We start from the raw sequence: 23,692 nt of genomic DNA, 5'->3' as shown, positions 1-23,692 counted from the left end.
AGACATTCACTAGCCTCCAGTTTCTTGGGGCCTTGCGTCCTTTGTTACTCACAGTTTCAGAGGTCAGTCCACAAAAGGGTATGACTGTGCTCTTGAACACTGTATTTGCTCCTGACCCTACATGATTTGGGAAAATGTGAGTCAGAACAGATGGGGAAAAAATTGAAAGAAATTTAATATTGGAAAACTTCTAGGTTCACTCATTCTTGGGCAGAATCCTCAGACCTACCAATGAATGTTTATTTCAATCCCTTTGTTTTCGGTCTGCTATATTCCTTTTGAAAAGCCATTCCAAAGGCGGAGAGGGGTAATCAATTTATGCTGTTATAAGGTGGATACCCTCCTTCTGTCTTCTAGGAAATTGCTTACAAATTTCAAAGGTGTCTTTACTTTCTCTGACATTTAAAACTGGAGACTGCCAGATGCAGGTCAACTGAAAACTCATGTCCAACTGGAAAGAAGCTGGTCCTCTGATCCCTTCTCTCTCATATACTCTGCTTTATGAAATGGTTGAACATGGATTACCGCCCCCCACCCCAATAACACACACACACACACACACACACACACACACACACACACACACTCACTCACTCACACCAATTGCTGGATGGTCGTGGCTAAAACGAAGCCAGGGCAAACTATCAAGAACATGTCCAGATAACGTTTTATCTCGTTCTCTGTCATTAAGGTTTTAAGGGTTGGATTCCAGGCTGGGAGGATTAGAGCTGAACTGTTGGGAAATTTACAACCCAGCCCAGACTCTTGCTCTCACTTTCTCTTTCTCTCTCCTCCCCCACCTCTCTCTAGCAAGTTAACAGCATGTGTTTTGCCCTTGTTCCAGAAGCGATTATTAAAATTAAAAAAAAAAAAAAACACCTTTGGCCATAAACACAAGTGAAAATTGAAACACACTTATGAAAGTTTATTATTTTTCGCTTCAGTAACTTCACCCTACATGGAGAAATTTATTTGCCTCAGGAGGTCATTGGGTTGGGTAATGAAAATGCGTAGGGGTGGGCAATCCCAAATAATCAGGATCAAGAGGCAGCTGGGGGCCAGTATGCATCTTGGCCTTGGGCCTACAGAACTGCTCTAGTGTGGAGGCCCAGGCTCTCCCTTTCTCTTTCTTTCTTTGGGGCCGCCGCCCTTCCTTTTGGGTCATTTTAAGGAAACTGGGTATTGAGTTGGTTTCAAGCCAATCCACCTCTCTGCTGGCTTGCTGGATGCATATCCAGGTCATACAGTGGAGTCTATGGACTTCTCGGAGCTTTGACCTGACTTCAGGCATTTTAAGCCTCTGCCTGGGATCTTCTGTCCTCAATAAAGCATGCAAGAGAGGGGGGCCGGGGAGCAGACGGGAAGGAAACAATGAGGAGACCCAGTGTGGGCAAGGAGGCCTGCTGTGGAGCAGAAGGCTGGCCTCAATGAAATGATGTGTTTTTGGAGAAGAAGAAATTGACTATGTTACCTGATACTTGTCTTTATTTCTAGAGAAAGAGGGAGAAGATTTGTAACACAGAGGTTGGCCTTTGTATGAACTGAAAATGGATTTCTATACCATGCATGTGACAGTTATATGAAGTATCCTTCCCCTTTATCCCTTCTTTCTTCTCTCCCTTCTCTTCTCTTCTCTTCTCTTCTCTTCTCTTCTCTTCTCTCCTCTCCTCTTCTCTTCTCTTCTCTTCTCTTCTCTTCTTTTCTCTCTCTTCTCTCCTCTCCTCTTCTCTCCTCTCCTCTTCTCTCCTCTCCTCTCCTCTCCTCTCCTCTTCTCTTCTCTCTCTCTTCTCTCTCTCTGTCTCTGTCTCTGTCTCTGTCTCTGCATTTTAAGGCAAAGATGATTGCAAATCTACAAGTTACTCACTCCAGAGTAGCTGTTCTCTCAAAGATAAAACCTATGGCTTGAAGATTAACTTCTTGGACTAGGGTAAAATTTCGGATGTATGAAAATGTATGAAGGTTCCTCAAAAAAGCTACAAATAGAAGACTGTATAACCCACTTTTATCACTTGAATATATACCAAAAGAACTCTAAGTCAACAGTCCACAAAGATACTTGCATGTCCATGTTTACTGTACTGTTGGCAATAGGCAGGGAATGCAATTACTATAGTTACCCATCACCGAAAATTAATACAGAAAATGTGGGTTAGATACACAATGGATTTTTATGCAGATGTGAAGAAGGAAATCGTATTTTTAGAAAACTGGATATAACTGGCTATCATAATTTAAAAAAATTAAAGTAAGGTAGACTCAGGACAAAACGTGCATATTTACTCTCATAAGCAGAACCTAAATTTAGAGTTATAGAGATACCATGTCTGCCTTCCCTTTGGCATCTCCAGCAGGATGCTCGGCATATGATCTATCTCTGCAGCCCCTTGGGAAAGTTGGGTCTTGAGCATTTGGAATCATTTCATGTTTAATAAATGAGCTTAATGTTAATAAACTCACACTCCTGAGGTCAACCAAAAGGCCCTACTGGCTATAACTATGCTGGAAAGAAAGCAACCAGAAACATCTTGCATGGCTCAGATGAGAAGCAGCAGGGAGAGAGAAAATGCAAGATTTGGTGCTTGTGAATCATTGTTCTGGGGTGAAGGGCTGGAGCCATGTAGTGCCCCAGGGGATGAAGACTCACAATCCCTTAGCCAGATAGTATCCAAAAACAATTAGAGTCCCAATCCAATACCAGGAAGGCTTTGGGAAGTTGACTGGTTTTATTCCAAATGGTCAAGTACAATATAAGTCATGGAAAACAGTACAGTCTAATGCCCAGGTCCTTAATTTTAAAATAACATGATCAACTTACAACTGGGGTCAGTATACTGAATATTTTTCCCTTCATACTCATTCCAACCAAATATCTCCAGGACAAAGCAGGCAGGTTTTGTATAAAGATAATTCAAGGACAATTTTGATGGGGTGTAGAACAAGAATCCATGGGAAAAGCATAAAGGAAAAGCTAAATGAACAAGGAAATGATTAGTACATCTCTCCATATGAGGGAAAATGGAGAACAGAATGGCTAACCCAACACAGGCCAACACATCACAGTCAAGGCCAGATATCCCACTAATTGCTGTAACAGAAGCTTCTCATCATGCCATATAGTCTTTTCTCTTGTCCCTTAATAATAAAAAAAAAATTAGCTGAGTGACTTCTTCTAACAATGGAGAGTGCGTTTTCCATCTCTACTTTCAGGAAGTATGGTCACAGGGCTGATCTCTTGCTGGTGGGAAACACTCGAGTGTCAGATAGTACCCTCTGGGATCTCTCTTAGGAGATAGATAAATTTTCATGATTCCTCAACCTAGTCATCAGCCCATTCTCTGTCTGGTTGGTGCCTTAAATACAGGTGGTACCATCTCAGAGAGGATAACAAGGGCCACAGCCCAGGGACAGTGTGATGATTAACTCTATGGAGTCTTGGTTACCAAAAATCTTTAATCTTTTATTATTCTAATTTTATTATTTTTTTAGGCTAACATACAAAGTAATGAGTTTCATCATAGCATCATTGTTGTTGTTGTGTTGTGCCGTTGTGTAACAGCCCTGGCTGTCCTGGAACTTGCTCTGTAGACCAGGCTGGCCTCATACTTATAGAGATCTGCCTGCCTCTGCCAAAAGAGTGCTGGGATGAAAGGTGTGTGCCACCACCACCTGCCTATCATCACAGCATCTTAATACATATGTGTTAATATACATCTTTCTCATTTACCACCACCCCACCTTGGTCCTGCTCTGACTAGTACCCTTTCTTTACCTAATTAGTCTTTCTTTCTACTTCCCTATGAAATGGATTCCATCACTCTCTCTATTTCTCATTACCTTTAAGATTGCTTCCTCTTCTCTCATGGTCCACTTTCTATTTTCACAACCCCCCCCCCACACACATCAATACACCCTACACATGTGCACACACACACAGACACACGCACAAATATGTACACACATGTATGGATACTCTCAGCTCAGCAATGGAAATGATTCTCAGTGACCCCAGAGAGCCTTTTCTCATCTCCTTATCTCACATCTTTCTGCTTGAGAGTATTTGCTACTGTTTGGGATACATAAGAAAGACTAAGATAATGACTTGCCAGAGTGGGCTAATACCTTTATTTTGATTGGTGACCTGGGGAAGAGCCAAATCAGCTGATACACAGATTCTCAAAGATATTAATCGAATGTGTAGCCATAGGGCTGGGATACTTGTATCCATCACTCATGGTTCTCTTTGGTCATAAGAGGGTTTTGAGGAGGGTATGAAGATCTTATGGCAAATCAGTTCCATTTAGTAAAAGGAGATCAAAGAGCTTGCTGCTCTTGAGAAGCAGCTGTACAATAGGGACTGTCAGGAAACATATTAGACACCAAGCTTGGTGTTAGTAGTTAACACCCATTATTCTGCTTATCACACTTCTGTACAGAAGCAGGGATATTTGTTTTATCCATTGGGAGGGAAGAGAACTCAAGAAATATTTGGGAGTTCGTATTTCTTTGTGTGTGTATATGATGTTTACACATGTTCATTTGAATATACAATGTGTGTGTGTGTGTGTGTGTGTGTGTGTGTGTGTAGCACAGTGATTAACATTGTGTGTCTTCCTCTATTACCTTCCATCTTATTTTTTGAGGCATGGTCTCTCACTGATCCTGCATATTATTGAATTAATTACACCAGCTAGACTGTCAGCCCCAGGGTTTCTTCTGTTTCCACTTCTCTCTGGTTCTCCTCCATGCCTGTATTTTTTTTCTTTTTTCTTTTTTTGAGCTGAGGATCGATCCCAGGGCCTTGCGCTTGCTAGGCAAGCGCTCTACCACTGAGCTAAATCCCCAACCCCCCATGCCTGTATTTTTAGGGAATGTTAGGGATCTGATCTCAGTCCTCATGTTTGCACAGTAGGTATGGAGTCACTCTCCCAAGCCCCTCCTCTCTCTGTATTTCTTTCTTCCTTCCTGGTCTTCTACTGCCCACAGCCTCTCATGCAAACAAGAATGACTCACCTTTTCAGAGACATTATTGGTGGCCCTTCTTTTACAGTAAGTAGCTCAGAATTCCCTCTGCCTTTCTCAAGATAGGTCCATCTGATATTTGGAATGAGGGAGGTGGGGTGGGTCTTTCTAGATGAAAGAAGGCTTAGTCTTCTAACACAGTTTAAAAAAAAAAAAACTCCTATACTTTAGGGTCAGGAGAGTAAACCTAATGCTGAATGCTTACTTTGATTTTCCTCTGCATCTTGGTTTCAATTTTTCAGGCACCTGATGATAGAATAATGGAGGAGAATGAAGGCATGGCATTACACATGCTTGGTTCTTCTTGTCTGTTCACTTCCACAAAGGCTTCTTAGAGCTTCCCTCCACAGGCTCCAGCGCTTTCCAAGATTCCTGGTCATCGTTGGGCTTCCATGACCATTAGGCCACATGATAGTGTGCCTAAAGGGGATACAGGGTAGAGGCAGTCACGGGGAAAAGCGAAGATCAAGAGAGGCAACTCAGTAAGGATGTCGTGTGTGCCAAAAGGGTGCTGAAAGGCACAGCAGTATACTCTGGAAACTGGCTGCTTTTTCTGTCTTCTGCCTGTCCTGGAGTTGAAGCTCATTTCCAGCTCCTTCTAGCAATGTGAAATTATACAACTTCCTTGAAATCTCTGTTCCCAAATTTAATTACAGTGCTTGTCCCATAGGAATGTTTTCAGGACTAAATGAGTTCTTATGCAACATCAAGACAGTGACTATTAGGTGAGTGGAATTTATCACCATCACCACCATCACCAATCTCTTCCTCCTCTGTACCAGAATGAACATAGACTTATGAGATGCATCATTACCTCAGGGCTAGTTTAGATGGCAGATGGGATTCAGTCCTCTCTGATGCTCTGAGAGCAAGTGCAAGGAGAGTGAGAAGGTTTTGGACGGAGCAGTCCAGTATCTGGAAAAGCACGGTCCCAGACACGCAGGGGGAAATCCTCTCCAGATCCTGTTCTCAACACCTCCATTTCCTTTGTTTGGTTCATTTGATTAACCAGAATCTTTGATGATAAGAACAGAAAAGAGAATGAGTCCATCTCGCTGCCCTAAGATGAGCAGAGGTTGTTCTTAAGCGGTCCCATCTCCAAGTCTCTGTCGTTGGCATTCAAGTTGCCTTTGCTACAGTCCCACAGTACATCTTTCTCCTCTCCAAAGAATGGAGCAGAAAGACAAAACAGTTCCTTCTACCATATAAAAGTGGAACTTTGTTCATACGCTGAATGGCATGGTTGCTGGCTTCTTCCCTTCACCATGGGGACAGGGTGGAGCCCACATTCCCACAAGGAACCCAAGGTCACAACATTCGTGGGCAATTGCAGCTACTAGAATGCATTTCCAATTCACACACACAAAGTACTTCCTACTATCTCTTAAATTATGGTCCTATATTTATCACTGCCAGCACACCCCTCCCTCTCATCCCGGTTCCCCAACCTCTCATCCCTGCTCCCCCTTTCATCATGTTCCCATTCTTCTTCTTTCCATTTACAGAGCCAATTTTGTGATAAGAAGAATGCAATCGTTGCTAACATTGATTTCCCTTGCTCACTGAGATTTACACGATGCCAAAGGCTGAGGTTTGTGGTATAAGTCTGTCTTTGCTTCCAAGTTTTCTCCCGATGGGCGTTTAATCTGTGCAGAATTTCATTACTGGCTGATTTACTGTATTCTCAACAGAAGGAGAGAATTTTTTAGTGTCAATTTTTCTTTTCTCCATTTTCCTCTCTCTGTTACTTTTCACTTTTAATTCATACATATTGACAGACAGTTATGTGCACACACACAGACACACACACAAACACATACACATACATACAAACACACACACAGACACAAACACACACATGCATACACACACAGACACACACACAAACACACAGACACACACACACACAGACACACACACACAAACACACAGACACACACACACACACACACACACACACACACACACACACACACACACACACACACATACACACACAGATGTGCCTACACCCTTTCTTTTTCTCTCTTACCGGCCCTGCCTCCCTCTCTTCATATCCCATATTTTCTCATTATTGCCTTGTTCAACAAGTTGACATCTCGACTTTGCCCTCCCTACTGTCTGGGATGAGAGGGAACTCCCTCCATTGGGAGAAGTATTGGGGATCTGCATACTTCATCTCTGATACTGTGAATTGTAGGAATCTGGCCCTGAGTCTACTGGAAGATGAGAGGATATGTCAGCTTCCTAACAGGCTAGAGTCAGAGCATTCCAAAACACATGATTTAAAAATAAGATTTTCATAATTACATACCTAACATGTATCTGATGTGTGTGTGTGTGTGTGTGTGTGTGTGTGTGTGTGTGTGCATGTGTGTGTGTGTGTCTGTGTGTCTGTGTCTGTGGTAGTGGTGGGGGAGAGGCAGGGATTCACATGAAGTCAGGAGTGAAACTTTTCCTTTGCTCAATTTATTCTTACATCCTAAGATAAATCCATGTGTAAAAGAGTTTAAATGGAGTTACCCCATAATGGGTGGGCATTATCCCACCTATGCTCTGTATACTATCAAATAAATGCCCAAGTAACAGGGATGAGTTACCTCCTTTGGAGCTGTTGACCAATGGGGTCCTATAGACCAAACACTACCGGCTATTGTCAGTGCTGATGATTATCCTCCAGAAGTTGAAAGAATGACTCTATTGCTGAAGATACTGGAGTCATGAAACCCAAAGATCCCCACCGGCTAACCCTCATATGCTAGAAGGTACTATGCACACGATCAGATGAGAAAAGTAATTCTCAGTCTCCCCCAGCTGTGAACTCTGCAACTTGCAGTAACAACCCACCTGGTGAGGTATCCACAGTAGCACACACTCTTTAAAATCGGATTTAAGGCTTGCTCTGTGAGACATATCTAACACTGTCAATGAGGCCAGGATCCTCCTGTGTCTAGACAGGTAATAATAGGTCCTAGCAAAAAAAAACCTAGTGCTTTTATTTTGCCAAAGGTACAAAGCATTAAAGTGACTTCTAATGATTTATTGCTCTGCCTATATACAGAGCAAATAAACCTCTTCTTGCAATAGATGCTGATTATCATAGAACCCACAATTGGTCAACATGCAGAGAACAAGACTTTGGAGTGCTCAGCTCTAAATAGGACATCTATATCACAACCTTTCAAGGCCCAGGGATCTATGCAGAGACGGGGATGGAAGAGCCAAAGGTAGTGGCTTCATTCTTCCCAGTAAGAGTAATTCTGAAATTACTGATTTTGACCCAAGACCTTCATTCCTTGGCACTCCAGTTGTAAAATGGTTACACATCTATGAATGGGCCCTGTGGAGTGAGCCATGATGTGGAAGTTCACCTGCTCTTTGGTTATTTGGTCCGCATGTCCACTTGTAGCTCTGGGACTCAGTTTTCTTAGCTTAAGCTTGGTAACCCCTGGGGAGTCTTCCAGGTCAGTTTGCATCTCTTTTCCTAAGTCTTCTCTGGATTCAAGGGTGAGGCTACTTTCCAGAAATTCAGCAGCAAATGACCGAGATGGCTTTGTGTCACATGACCTCTTTTCAATGTCATTTTCAATGCTGTCCTTCCATGTCATGAGTGATGGGACTCAGGCACTGCAATAGGCTTAGGGAGCACCACCATCTGTGTTGGTTGTGAGAGGGATGAGGGACGGTCTAACTGTCTACCACATATTCAGGAGTGAGCCATTCATGGCCTTCCTAGTCTCTTATGTGTAGTCTGAGGTAAGTGAAACAAAAGAATTTCTGCCTGGCCATTGAGGGCCCAAGTCTGCTGTCATTTGGTAGAAATGAGCTACAAGGGCCTGCAAGATGTGTGCTGTTCTTCCAATCTGAGACTGTGGTGTTCTCTGAACCTCCTAGATTTCTGAGCCCTTTTCTGACTTGCTTCAGGGGCTCCAAGTGATACTTCTTTGCTCATGTCAGATCTAGAGAGAACTTGTTACTGAGTGAAAACTCATGAGAAGAATTCACATCCAGCGAGGGAATGCTTAGTCAGTTAGTGTCTCCTGAGAAACAATGAATTGGCTCACAGAGAGAGGGAGCAGGCCAAAGTATGTTGTGAAACCAAAAGCAAAAGGAGACCAAGAAGGCGATGGAAAAATTCATAAAAAGAGTTGGAACTCTTATACAAGCCTAGCCCATCATTAGGAATTCTGGAAGAGAAGGCTTCAGTGCCAGTGCTTCAGCAGTTCAGGCCTGAGCACACACACATATATGCTCTGTTATGTAGATACCTTTTATACTTAAAAATAGACAATATATGGATTCTTTCTATTATTTATTTAATGTTTTTCTTCCTCTTAAAAAGCTAGACCACTCAAAATGACTCATAAGGAATAGATCTCCAGAGAATAATATAGAAGAATTGAAGAACTCAGGTGCATCTGTAAGCTGAAGCAGCAGAGACAACCTCATAAAAGACACAAGGTCTGCCTGGAGTTGGCCTGGAGTTGGTTTAGTACTTAGGATAAGTAAGATACTTGACAAGGAACATTGATGCAGTGAGGCTAAGGACATAGCTTGTCCCTTGAGGACTAGAAAATTAAGACTAGCTGTAGCTCTTGGTCATTACCATACAGGAAAGACTCACTCCAGATTCAAGGGGAGACCTGAAGGGTTCGTCCGTCTCTGCAAATATCTTCTACCTGGGAAAACTGAGGTAGTGTGGGGGAGTTTTGCATCTATGTTTATCAGGGATACGTGTGTGTGTGTGTGTGTGTGTGTGTGTGTATTTATCTGGTATTATCTGGGTTTTAGAGTTATACTGGCTTCTTAGAATGAGTTTGGGAGTGATCTTTCTCTCTCCTCCCTCCTTCCCTCTCTCCCTCCCTCCCTCTCTCCCTCCCTCCCTCCCTCCCTCCCTCTCTCTTTCCATCCTTTCCTCCCTCCCTCCCTTCCTCCCTCCCTCCCTCCCTCCCTCCCTCCCTCCCTTCCTCCCTTTCTTTTATTTTTTTCCTTAAATCTTTAAGAAGGATTAGTTGTAGTTCTTTGAAAGTCATGTAGAATTCTGCTGTGAATCCCCTGGTCCTGGGCTTTTTCTGTTGTCTTTTTTTACTCAGGAGGTGTTTCATTATAGCTTCAATTTCCTTTTTTGTTATGAGTTCATTTAGGATGTTGGTACCTTCTTGGTGTAACCTTGGTTTTTTTGAACTAGTCTAGAAATTCATCCATTTCTTTTATATTTTCCAACTTAATGGAGTACAGGTTTTAAAGTATTCCCTTATAACATTTTGTATTTTATTGGTGTCTGTTGTAATATTTCTCTGCTCATTTCTAATTCTACTACTATGGGTCATCTCTTTCTTTATTTTGGTTGGCTGGGCCAAAGGTCTGTCAATCTTGTTTATCTTCTCAGAGAACAAGCTCTAAAATCCATTGATTCTTTGTATTGTTTACTTTGTTTTTATTTCATTAATTTCTGCTTTGAGTTTTATTATTTCTTGCCATCTACTTGATTTGGTTTTGGTTTGTCCTTACTTTTCCAAGTCTTGAGTTGCATCATTTATCTGTGCTCTTCCTGATTTTTTAATGTAGGCACTTAGGGCTATAAACTTCCTTCTTAGAACTGTCATTAATGTGTCCCAGAGGGTTTGCTGTATTGTGTTTTCATAGTTCCAGGAATATTTAGATTTTTCTTGATTTTGTCTTTGACCCATTCATCACTCAGTAACAAGTGGTTCAGTGTCCATGGGTTTATCAGACTTTTGTTTGCTATTGATTTTAAGTTTTATTACATAATGATCAGATAGGATATATGGGATTATTTTAATTTTTCTGCTTTTGTTAAGGTTTTCTTTGTGTCCTAGCATGTGGTCTATTTGAGAGGAGCTTCCATACATTGTTGAATAGAATGTATATCCTTTGGTATTTGGGTAGAATACCATGCAGGAATCTGTAAGGTGCATTTGATGTAAGATGTCATTTAATTCTGAAGTTTTCCTGTTTATTTTGTCCAGATGACTTGTCTATTGGATGAAGTGAGGTATTAAAACCATTTGCTATTAATAGGCTTATAGTAACCCATGTCTTTAATTCCATTAGTATGCTTTTTATGAAATTTGGTTCACCAGAGTTTAGTGCATATGTTTAATACTGTGATATTTTCTTAAGTAGTTGACCTTTTATTTAGAATTAAGTGCTCTTCTTTGTCCCTTCTGATTAGTATTGACTTGAAATATGTTTGGTCAGATATTAGGATGGCAATGCCTGCTTGCTTCTTGATCCTGTTTGCTTGGAACCTATTTTCCATACTTTCTTGTAGACAATAGATAGATGGATTTTGTATCTGAATCCATTCATCTGGCCTGTGTCTTTTGGCTGGAGAGGTGAGACCATTAATATTTAGAGTATTTAAAAGTATGTGTACCTTGCAGTCATTTTGCTGGTTTGTGTTTGTAATTGTGGTTTGTTTACATTAAATTATAGCATGGTTTGTTTTCTTTTGAGAGTCTCTTGCCCATGCTTATTCTTCTTCTCCATTTGAAGTATTACTTCCAGTATTCTATTTAGCATTTTTTTTTGTGTTGTTTTAAGCTGTTTGGATCATGCACAGCTTTTCTTTCCCCTTAAAATATGGCAGATAGTTTTGCTAGGTATAATAATATAGGCTGACAGTCATGATCATTTAGAATTTAGAAATGTATTTCTCCAGGCTCCTGGCTTTCATAGTTTTCCCTGAGAAATCAGCTGTTATTCTGATGTGTTTTCCTTTATATGTGACTTATGGTTTTTCTCTTGCAGTTCCCCCCTTTTCTTTGTTCTGTGTACTTAGTGTCTTGACTATGATAGCTTCTGGGATGTTTCGTTTTTGGTCTTGTCTAGTCAGGGTTGATGTTTTGGTCTTATATTTTCTGTGTACTTCTCGTATCTGTATGGGTGTGTCTTTTCTAAGTTTGAGGGAGTTTTCTTCTGTGATCTTGTTAAGGATCTGGCCTATGCTATTTCTTGAGATTTTTCTTCCTCTTCTCTGACTTTAATTCAGAGATTTCATCTTTGTTCTTATCCCACATTTCCTGTGTATTTCTATCCTGTGCTTTTTAAACATTCTCATTTTCTTTGCTTATTTTGTCCAGATCCTCTGCTCCCTCTCCAAGTCCTGATATTTTCTTTTCTCCAATGTGATTCATTCTACTATGAGGCTTTCCCCTGAAGTTTTTAATTGGGATATTGAATTTTTGATTCCATCTTTATTTGGGCTTGTGTTCTTCTCAATGTTTCTAACTCTTTATTGAATTCAGTTTTCAAATCCTGAATTATTTTTGTTATTTCATTAAGTTATATACTTGTATTTATTTTGGTCATTACTCAAGCATTTATTGTTACCCTTTTAGAGTTCAATGAAGTGTTTTTCCATGTCTTCTTTAAGTTTCTTGAAATCTTTGATAAAATTTTTGGTTGTTACTTTTAATTAAATGTCCTGGGGTTCATCTAGGCAGTCCTCATTAGAGAACCCTCTATGAGACTAGTGGGTTTGACAGGGAGACATGCTGCTTTGGCCACTCATGTGTTTTTGTTTTTGTGTTTTGACCTGGGTGTGTGAAACTTCTTTCTTTAGTTGCATGTCTGGCCTTCCTTAGATTGGGTCAGTGTAGGAGACATCTGACCTGAACTAGGCCAGGTAAAGCTGATGGGTGAGCTATTTAACTGGACTAGGAAAGATGGTTCCCAAACTTAGGGCAGGCCAGGCAAAGGGTGTTCATGAATGAAAAGAGTTCTTAGCACAGGAACTAGGACGATGGGTTTACAGATGTCAGAGAGCTGGGGGAAGAGTAGGAAGGGAGGAAGTGATTTGAGGATGGTAGCTCACATACAAGAAGGGTTCATGGGCCAAATATCTGGAACTAGCCTTCTTCTTTCTGCTTCTTGCTTGAATCTCAAAATGTGAGCTCTCAGTTCCTTCTGCCATCATGCCTGCTGCCCACTGCCATGATTTCTCACCATGATGGACTCTTACCCCTCTGGAACCATAAGCCCAAATAAACTCTTTCCTGTAAAAGATGCCTTGGTCATGGTGCTTTATCACAACAGTAGAAAAGTAACTACAATGGAGTGTAAGTATTATATTATCTTTATATTATAGTATCCTTACTGTTTTAGATCTTAATCTTTTCCTGTCTACCCATGTGTCTAAGAGACCATTTCTTACTGCCTGGCTCACAGCTAGTCTTTTAATGGTTGTGTTTATCTTATTGTATGAAAAGATCTTTAGTCTCTAATTGCTGGACTTGTGGGTTGTTTCCATGATTCAATTACAGTAAAGAACAAAGGTGACCCCTACTCTGGTCCTCATCTGTAATCTGAGTTAGTTTTTCTTTTGATCCCCACCCAACCTGCAGCAAAGGCGGCGGGTGCTATCAGACCACTAGTTGGAGATGACTACTTAACATTGCTCTATCACTGAATCTGGTTAGCCAAAAGTTGCAGTTGACTGCACAGGCTAATTTTACAGCAACCCCTAGGAGCTCATCAAACATCAAGATGAATTCTTGAAATTGAACTCTAACAGAATCAAAATCTTGCTCAAAGGAACTTTTTATTTTTAAATCTGCAAAGAGTTCTACAAGAAAAAGGCCACCTGGTCTTGGGCACTCCATGAGCAAGTACAGACCAGTGCTTTGAATAGAGCAGGAAAGGATGTGATCTATGCTTCTATTTTATCTCTTTGTGTCAGTTCATGAAGGATTTATCTGCTGAGTCTTGGCAAGAGGCTTAGAGGTTTGGGTGAGTTTCAGTCTGTGGTTAGGAAGCTTGAAGTAAGGAGCATAAAATAGTAGGACTATGATTTTTAATTACTTAAACACCTTGGCTACTACACAGCTCCCCTACACTATACTCATGCACCGAAATGATCAGAGGCCACTGAGCAGCACATACGGCTTCTAGTCCTAGATCTGTGACTACATGAGGCATGAGGAAACATATCAGAGTCCTCTGACAGACTTCCAACTTTGCTCCTCTCCTCCAAATTCTGATAGACCTTCCTTGTCATTTAGAATCATCAGAATTCCTACCATGGTAGCTTTTGTTTATGGACACCCACCTTATTTCTCTGGAGACTGAGGAAAAAAAGAGAGGGGAGGAGCAGTATTGCCAGGAACCGTGTCACATCTTCATGAGGCACACGACTTAAGCGTACAATCTTTTCTCATGCTTGCAATTCTTTGAAGACTTTCCTTGTGTACACATTGGTATCCCAATCTTCATTTGCTTGCTATGCCTTTGTTTCTGCTGTTTCCTTGGCCATCAGTGCCTTTTCTTCCCATCTCCATGTTCTCTCGGTTCTATATTCTTATTTAAGAACAGTTGCTGGACATCATGTAGCACTTCAGCTCTAGCCCTTGGAGAGTCTAGATGTTCATCTCTTGGTCTTGAGATCATCTTGTTTGGATGTAGTTCTTGGTGCCACTGCCTTTCATTCCCAACCCGAGTTCCTCTTTGGATGGAAGTGGGTAGAGAGCTGCCACATGCCTGAATGTTTTGCCTGAATGTTTATGTCTTCCTGCAGTCCTCACCTATCTCATACTGGTGTACCTGTTTCCAGGTGACTGAACCACACCTACCCAACTGAGCCTCTCTCCAGGGTCTGTCTCCTAACAATGCACCCCTTGAATCTGTTCTGAGTCTGGAAGCTTCTACACAAGCTCTGTCCTTCTTGTTCTGGCTACTGCTATGAATGCCATGTTCACAACTGGCCCTGTGTGTCAAGGATGCCCTCACCCTCACACATCCAACACCTACTTCCTGGCTCCTATGAAATACTCTGCAGTCTTTGGAGCTCACATCAACTACAAGCTTTTCTATGAGGGCATTCTCATAGATGAAGAAATATATATATAGAAATGCACAAAGTGAAAAGAATTCTTCCCACACATATCAGCCCTTCTCCTCAGAGGTAAACACATAGAGCTATTACTATTTTTAGAACTTCTGTGGGCTATCTCCATGACAGTTTAAAAATACTTTGTCTTCATTTAAAAGTTTCAAACCTGAAACAGCAACCTTCTGACACTATTTATATTGGTACTATTTATAGTTGCAAAGTCAGGCTTATTTCTGACATCCCATTCATTAGATCTATTTATTACTTTAAAGAATATATTAAGACCTTACCTACTCTGAGGAGTGGATGGGGGTAGAGTGGGAGGGAGGTGAGGAGGCGGGAGAAGGGGAGGGAGGGGGAACTGGGGTTGGTATGTAAAATGGAAAAAAAAATGGCTGAATGTGGGTGACAGTTGTGTGGCTTGATCTGTTTGTGGGGTCCCTGGCAGTGGAACCAGGACTTATCCCAGGTGCATGAACTGGCTCTTTGGAGCCCATTCCCTGTGGTGGGATACCTTGCTCAGCCTTGATACAATGGGGAGGGGCTAGGCTCTCCTTCAACTTGCTATGCCAGACTTTGCTGACTACCATGGGAGGCCTTATCTATTCTGAGGAGTGGATGGGGGTAGAGTGGGAGGGAGGTGAGGAGGCGGGAGAAGGGGAGGGAGGGGGAACTGTGGTTGGTATGTAAAATGGAAAAAATTTTAATAAATAAACATACTTAAAAAAACAAAAAAGAAAAATATATTAAAACCCATTTCTTCACTGGAAACACTTAGAAAGTATCATGATTTCTGCAGTATTTGAGAATGAATTCATTGTCCAATCACTTCTATTTACCTACCCCACCTTCCAGCATCACCATTCCTTGGGAATTTGAAAGTTTGCACCATTTATAGGCAACTTCTGTAGCCATAAAGCTTTATCAACAGCTTTTATGAGCAGTCAGAACCCATAAACAAAATATTGTTTATTCCAGACCTTATCATGCATTTTAATCTGAAGAGAAAGGACAGACGTTTGATACTGTCATTTAAAATAAACACTTCAAAGGCCAGGACAAATAGATGCTCCTTGAAGACTCCTTAATTATTCGAAATTGTGGCACAGGATATGATAAAAAGGGAAGAACACCGGCAAGAAATCCTGTGTCATCTCTAAGTTGGATAGGGAAGGGAGAGAATATGACTATTACAAAGGCCACCCAGGTCCTCCAGGATATTGTGGGGAAAGGGATGGAAACCAAGGAAGAAGAAAAGCTTGAGTGGGAGGCAGGTAAAGTACAAGTACAGGCAATTCACCCCCACATTTCTAGATATAATGGAGTTAAAAGCCTGAGAACTGTCTCTCCACTTTTATAGGAGGTCATCTGAAAAACAGCCTACTGGTGACAAACCCCAGGATTAGGAGAAGGGAGGATCAGGCTGTTCTTTCTAAGAGCCCAAGATTCCTATGAGTTGGCTAAAATGCTGAACAGGACCTCCCTGAGGACAGTGTGAGTGGACTTCTGGGTAATGTTAATGAGGCCTTGGTAGCTTTATTACCTGGAGGATTCTTCATAAGACTCCCTCAGCCCTGCCTATGATCCGTAGTGACCACAGGAGTCTGTGTCATGCTAGGTCATACACATGGCAGGGATACTGGGACAGACAATGCAAACAAACAAACAAACCCAAAAAATAAAAAAAAAAAACCAAAAACCCCAAAACCAACAACAACAAAAACAAAACAACAACAATAAAAAGCTCATCCTTTGAGTTATGTCAGTCAGAAGTCTCAAGCCAGTATCAGGAGACATCCCAGGAAGAAGTATGTCATCAAGGTCCTATACTATAGTGCTGACCTGAGAGCACTGTGAAGATGGAAGGGTCTGCTCTCCTCACACTGTTTTCATGTGTCTAGAAAACATACTGGCAATAGAAAGGGTAAAGGAGTAATGAGGTGTGAAAATCGAGCATCTAAAGGCATCTAATGTTTATTGCATTTAGCTGAAATTATATGACTGAATTAAATCAGTTTTTTCTCTTCTAGCACATGTGGACCTCTTGAGAGAATTATACCAGTTATAGAGATGTGAAGAAGCCACACTATCCTTGAAGATCTGGGTGTGTATGAGTCCTCATCCCCAAGAGGTCTGCACTGCTATTATCTTTTTTTTTTTTTAACTGCCCAGAGTTTAAATATCTGGCAAACAAACTCTAGCCTAGGAAAGTCTGACTGTCTTGTAAAAACTGGGACTATTCATGGTCATGGGGGACAGGGAGAGGCCTGATCTTTGAAACTTCTCACAATAATTCAAAAATCTCGTTTTTGCCGAGGATTGACCATTGACCAAAATTTCCAGTTGCTCAGAGGTTCCCAAGTGGACTGATGTGAACTGTATCTCTTTGTATCACCCCTACCAGAAAAATAATGATGATGAGGGAATCATTAAATATGATCTTCACTCCCTGTAGGTGCTGGGACCGGGCAGGGGGAGCCGCTGAAAATGAGTTAAGTCTCAGATTCCATTGAGTGCAGCTCTGGGCATATATCTCAAGGTATCTGTGACTGTCCTAGGACACCTTCCTCTTCAGTACCTAGTCTCCCGACGCCTTGAGAACACAAACCCCTTCTTTAGGCAGTAGGACTTGCTTGTTTATGCTGGCCTCTGCCTTCTTTCTTCATCTCCCTCTGCTTTCATCTTGCACCTCCCTCAATAAACACCACTTTTATGTCAAATGCAGGTTAAACATATTGTTGTGCAAATCTTAAAAAACCCAAAGCTCATTTCTTTTCCTTGCAGATATGACCCTGTTTGCTGCTCAGTTCCTTTAATAGCTAACTAACCCTTGTCATAGTCAGTTTCTCAACTGAATTGTCTTCTTGATGAAATGGTCCCTTTGATCTTACGTGCTCTCCTGTGATTCTCTTCGTTGCTATTCCTGACCTCCTAGTCACTGATGACTTATCACGAGTGGTGACTTTAGCTATTTATTAGTTCCTGTATCGGCTCCCACGTTGTAGTGTAAGCTCTAAGAGGACTGTGCATGTTTTGATGATCATGTCTTTGCCCAGATAGCAGAGGCCCTGTCCATGGGCTTCACTCTCAATGAGTAATTGTTTGATGAATGAAGTGGATATATATTGAATGCTCTGAGCTCTGTTCAGACACGTGATATCCAAAGGGAAGAATAGGGACACAAGACCTCCACGTAGTCTGCAAGATGGAGAGTGTCCCTCAAGGAGGCTGTGCCTTGGTTGTCCCCAGGGAATCACCATTAAAGTCTGCAAGCTGGATAGTGTCCATCAAGGAGACTGAGCCTTCATTACCCCTGGGAAGATGAAGAGACAAGCTTCCTTATGGCGGAGTTAAATGGAGTAGAATAAAGAGAAACATGAATGAAGCCTGTTCCAAGTAAAACAGATGCTTTATCTCAAATCTACTTTGTTTCCATGAATAAAAGGGGAGTGGGGGCCATTGGGGAGATCATAAGGAGAATTTGCCTGGCTTTGGCTCCTTCCTGAATTGCCTGGTCACTGGCGACCTGGGACACTTTCTTGGCTCCCTCTTCCCCTTGACCCCTTGTCGCCTCTCCAATGAGTCACTGGTGTGTGCTTGTGGAAAAGAACTAGCAAGTGACAGAGGGAAGGGGACTTGGGGGAGAAACCCAGAGCTGGCTTCTGCGAGACTCTAGAACCATCCAGACCCACAATGCATTTGTGGTTATTTTCTGTGCCACCCCGGAAGCAGCATGTCTAAGTATTGGTATTCTGGGCTGCTGACTGTGGAGCCCCATGGAAATAAACCAGTTCAATGAGTTATGGGCATGGGGTCAGAAAGGAGGGCAGGGCCAACCTCCTAACCTCAGATGGACAGGAATTTTACCTGAGCAGAAAATGGTCCCTGGCCTTTGGCAAGCTAATTAATGATAGCTAGAAAAGGATGCTGCCTACATCACTCTGGAGTGCCACACAAGTTCTCCTGGACACCATTGCTCATGTTCACACTCATGAAGAGAGTATTAGGCACCTACATGAGGCAGAAATTCATCTTTGAAAAATCAGTGCAATGGATGATAGGCATAAAACTGGTTTGAGCTGCAGATTTCAGAGCATTGGTCATAAAACAGTCCTGGGGGATTGGATAAGATTGTAGCTTGGTTTAAGCGTCCTGGGATGGCATCTGTTTTTAATACAAGGGATAGGACAGCTCATGAATGTAGTACATCTTCTGATGAGATTAGTTTTGCCTAGTGGATACATAGTCTAAAGAGTATATGAATTTATGAAAAAAGCTATGTTTTATGTATTTATATTTTAGGAACACTTCAATGCCAAGAACAAAACTGTCCTGTCTGGAAACCTCTTAAATTTGTTATAGTAGTGACATTCAAAATTTAAAGTGACATGGACCGTCAATAGAGAGAAAGCAGAAGGAAGAAATGAATTAAATCTACTATAGGATACTGGCATCCAAGAGTTTCTTACGGGCAAAATGACAATGGTCCTCAGGGACCAGGGAGACTCTGGGCAGGAAAGAAGCAGCTCCTGGGTGGTTTTGGTGTCCTTGGCGGATGACAGGGTAGAACCTCCTAGCCCTTGTCCCTATTTCTAGATATTTGTTTGACATGTCCTTCTTTTCATTCCATCTTCTGGCTCTTTTCTGTCGTGGCTCTCCCAACTGGTGCCCCACCTTCCGAGGCAGGCTGTCTCCACACTGTTCTCACCCCCTCTGTTTCTTCTCTTTTGGCATTCTAGTTGTGATGTGTCTGGTAAAGAAGGAGGAGGTGGGGAGGTCTCTAGAGGACTCTAAGAAATGACCAGCCAGGCAGGAGAGCCAGGTGGATCTCTATCAGTTTGAGGCCAGCCTGGTCTATAGAGCGAGATCTAGGACAGTCACCAAAGCTACACAGAGAAACCCTGTCTCAAAAAAAAAAAAAAAAAAAGAAAGAAAGAAAAGAAAGAAAGAAAGAAAGAAAAAAAGAGAAAAAGAAAGAAATGACCAACATGCCATAAGTGGTCACTGTTTCCCTCACTGTACTTCCATGGCCTGGTTTCAGGGTCACACTCAAGGCATGTCCAATGTCCCCAAAGGACCTCTGGACAACCACAGCTGCTTTCTCAGCTCTTCCTCCCTTGCTTCACAGATAGAAATTGCTTTCCTCATCCCTCAAGCCCATACCCACCCCCATAGCCAGTTATTCCCACTTCTTTCATGCTCAGGATCAACCATGAGTTATAGCATTTTAGCTTAGCCTTACAAAAGAAAATAACCTTTTAACGTAAACTAGTGTTTGCTACAGGTTCTGACACTTGTGACCAAATACTAGACTAATCATGCACCAGAACTCCCTGCTCCATTTGACTAGTTACATTTTATTCTTTATTTTAGCATTGTATTTTACTGAAACAAAATGTTTTATGTCTTTTAGGGCACACCATATATCAAATCAGAGTTAGAAGCATTTCCATCTCTTCAAATATTAATAATCTGTATGTGTCAGAGGAATGTCATACTTATTTAGTAATTTTGAAATCTATCTATGCTGTCTTGACCTACTATGACCCCATTATGCTTGAGAAAGTCCAGAAGATGTTTCCCCCTTCTCTGTCTACTGCTCCTGACTCAGCTTCTGTCTTCCCCATCCCATACCTCCCCAGCTCCAGGGACTATTGTTCCATCCATTTCATGCTGCTCCAGTAACAAGACTGACTTCCTAATTTCCACAAACGAGTGAGAACACATGGTATTTGTCTTTCTGTACTTAGCTTATTTCACTTAATGTAATGACCTCCAGCTTCATCCATATCCCTACAAATGACAGTTTTCCTTTCTTTTGTTACAGCGAGGTAATAACTGATCATGTAAAGCTACAGGATACAAAAAAATCAATGTACAGAAAACAGTCGTATCTTCATGCATCCATGATAAACTTTCTATAAAAGAAATTAAAGACTAAGTCTCATTCATGAGAGCTACAAAATGAAATAACAAAGGAAGTGAAATATCTCTACAATGAAAATTATAAAGTGCAAGAAGAGGACATAATAAATGGAGAGATGACCTGTGTTAATAGGTTAGAGAAATTGATAATATTAAAAAGACCACATTACGATTATCTGTAGATTCAATGCCATTCCAGTTGGATTTCCTGTGTTGTCGTGCTATGGCTGATCTTGTCCCATACACCTCTTGTAATGGGGAAAGTAAAATCCACAGAAAGAGCATACTATGTGAACTAGTGAGACAGAAACCTTGAAAATGAATCCAGTATTCAGTACCAGCATCTTCTTATCTCTTTGATCTAAAATAATAATACAAGCCAAAGGTGAGGAAAGCCCCTGTAGGCACGGAGGACATACTCTGAGCAAAGCCATGACTCCGGAGGCTCTGCTCATCTTGTGGAAACACAGACTCTGAAAACATGGGCAGTCCTTCCCACCTGCAAGAGCTGGGCAGCCCCAGGCACCTGCTCCTGGGGTTTTTTTGTTTGCTTCTCTAAATTGCTTTCCTGGAGACAGATTCAGCCTCTGCTCACTAGCCCAGAGCTTCATTCAGACCTGAGCTCTTTGGCTGCACACTCAGGAGTGAATGCTAATTAGTTACAAGAGGCACACACAGGAACCCTGCTGCTTGGGGCAGCTCAGGTCTCTTAGTGTGCCTCCTTAATCTTGGTCTTTCTTTCAAATCACTTTGGGAGAGGTGCTTGCCTTCACTCAATGGCTGTTAATTCCCTCTGCTGGATGACTGAGGTCTCAGGGACAGTCCCTCTCTTTCCTGGAATCCCAGAAGCATCAGAGAAGTTCAAGAGTCTTCTGGAGAGCCAGGAGAAAGACCATGGCTTATTTTTGTGCTTCCATAGTTGTTGGGGTGGGTTTCCAGTTTGGATCCCTTGTCCCACCGGGATGTGTTCATTCTCATCTATATATGTGAAACTTCAAGGCTCTCTGCCACCTCCACACCTTAACCAAATTCTCCCTGTGCCCACTTCTCATTATTTGCTGTCTCTCATAAAATGTTTCTCGATTCTTTTCCACATGTCCCAGCCCCACCTCTCTGCCTCATGGCCACCTCTAAAGGACTGTACCTGTCACTCCTCATTCTAACATTCCTCTGTACCCACAAACCAGTACTCAAAGCTTTTTCTGTAAGGGAATATTCTGTCTTCCCTCTCCCTGGTTTTTCCTACCAGACCATTTCCAGTCATCTCCCAACACACTGTCTGTCTGCGCAAATCCACCTCCGCAGGACCCTAGTGACTCCGGATTTGACTAGGCATCATGTTTTGGATCTTCATTTATCCTTCCTGTTTGGTGGAATTGTCTTCCAGGTTTTAAAAACCTGTTTTGTTTGTTTGTTTGTTTTTAAGTCCCGGTGGGGAAGAAGATGTCTATATTTCATTTGTTTAGATTTTTTTAAAATTTCATTTTATGTGTGTGTTTGGCCTGTATATGTGTAAGTGCATTGTATGTGTGGTGTTCCTGGTGCTCATGGAGGTCAAAGACGGCATTGGATCCCCTGGGACTGGAGTCACAGATAGTTGTGAGCTTCCACAGGAGTTCTGGGAATCTAACTGAAGTACTCTGCAAGAACTACAAGGGTTCTTGACTGTGGAGCCATCTCTCCAGCTCTGCACTTCCCTGAAATAATTTCTTTTCTCTCTTTGGGGGCATCAGGGCAGAGTAGACATTGGAATTAACTGTCATGATTCCGGAGTCTTCCTCTTTTTCCCTCTCCCACTCTGACTTCTGTCCATTCTTTTCAGAGCCAGGCCGCCAACATGTCAAAACTCAGTGGAACGACCTCAAGTCAACCAAGAACCTCTTCTGCACAGCGTGGCAGCGGGAGGAGGAGCTGGCAGAATGGAGGGGAAGAGCCTCTGCCCTCAGGGTCTTTCGGTTTATTAGTGAAGCAGAGGTAAAGGAAAACCCAGCAAGGTGGTAGGATGGCTTGGCAGACCAGAGTCTTGGCTCCCGGGTCTTTGTTTCACCCACCATTGACTCTCCTGGCAACTGTCTAGGAATATTCCAGAGTCACTTGTGTAAGGCCTGAGAATGAATCAACTGTCTCTTTTCATCGACCCACCAGGTCTGGCTGAGAGCTAGGACGGTCATTCTGTCCATTCCTGGCCCAGAGGCCAGACCACATCCATTCATCCTGCTCAGCCAGGGGTAGCTCCTGTTTCCAAACCTCACCGGAGACGATCCTGCCCAGCACCGTCTACTTTTCCTGCTCCGATGGTTTTGAGCCTTGGAAATGAATGGCTAATCCCAGCTGCATTCCTTGGACAGCCTGAAGCCTTGCATATTTGTCAAGCCCTCTTGGAGAGGGAGCTCAAGGGGATCTAGAGGCAAAGGCTTATGTAGGGAGGCGCAGCCAGAGTCAGCTTTTTCCACTGGGCCATTCAGCTCCATTCTGACTGGGCTCCAAGGTGGGAAAGTGGTTCCTGTTTGCAAAAAGATGAATGTTGGTGTTTGACTTCTTGCTGTATCTGGGCCCAGAAGCTCTGGCAGAGAAAACCTACTCTAATTTGGAAAAAAAAAAAAAAAAGCCTTTGCATTCCACCTGCCTGCTCAGTCATCGGCATCTCCTTCTCTTCTGCCCACCAAACATGTGGGATTGCAGCCTGCCAGGACAGGCCTCCTGGACAGAGCTGTCTCTCCTTGGGATCCTCCAGTTCTACTGTTTATCCTCTTGGAGGGACCGCTGACAGCTGATATCACTCAAGGCTGCTGTGCACCGAGGCTCTAAACAAGGGAAGAGGAAGTGGTCTTGGGCGAAGGGGCCATGTCGAGGGAGCAGAGTACAGATGGAAGGCTGAGGTTTAATCAGCTTTAA

This window comes from Onychomys torridus, chromosome 23, assembly GCF_903995425.1.
Source record: "Onychomys torridus chromosome 23, mOncTor1.1, whole genome shotgun sequence".
Taxonomy (NCBI): Eukaryota; Metazoa; Chordata; class Mammalia; order Rodentia; family Cricetidae; genus Onychomys; species Onychomys torridus.
Note: the sequence above shows the minus strand (reverse complement) of the source record.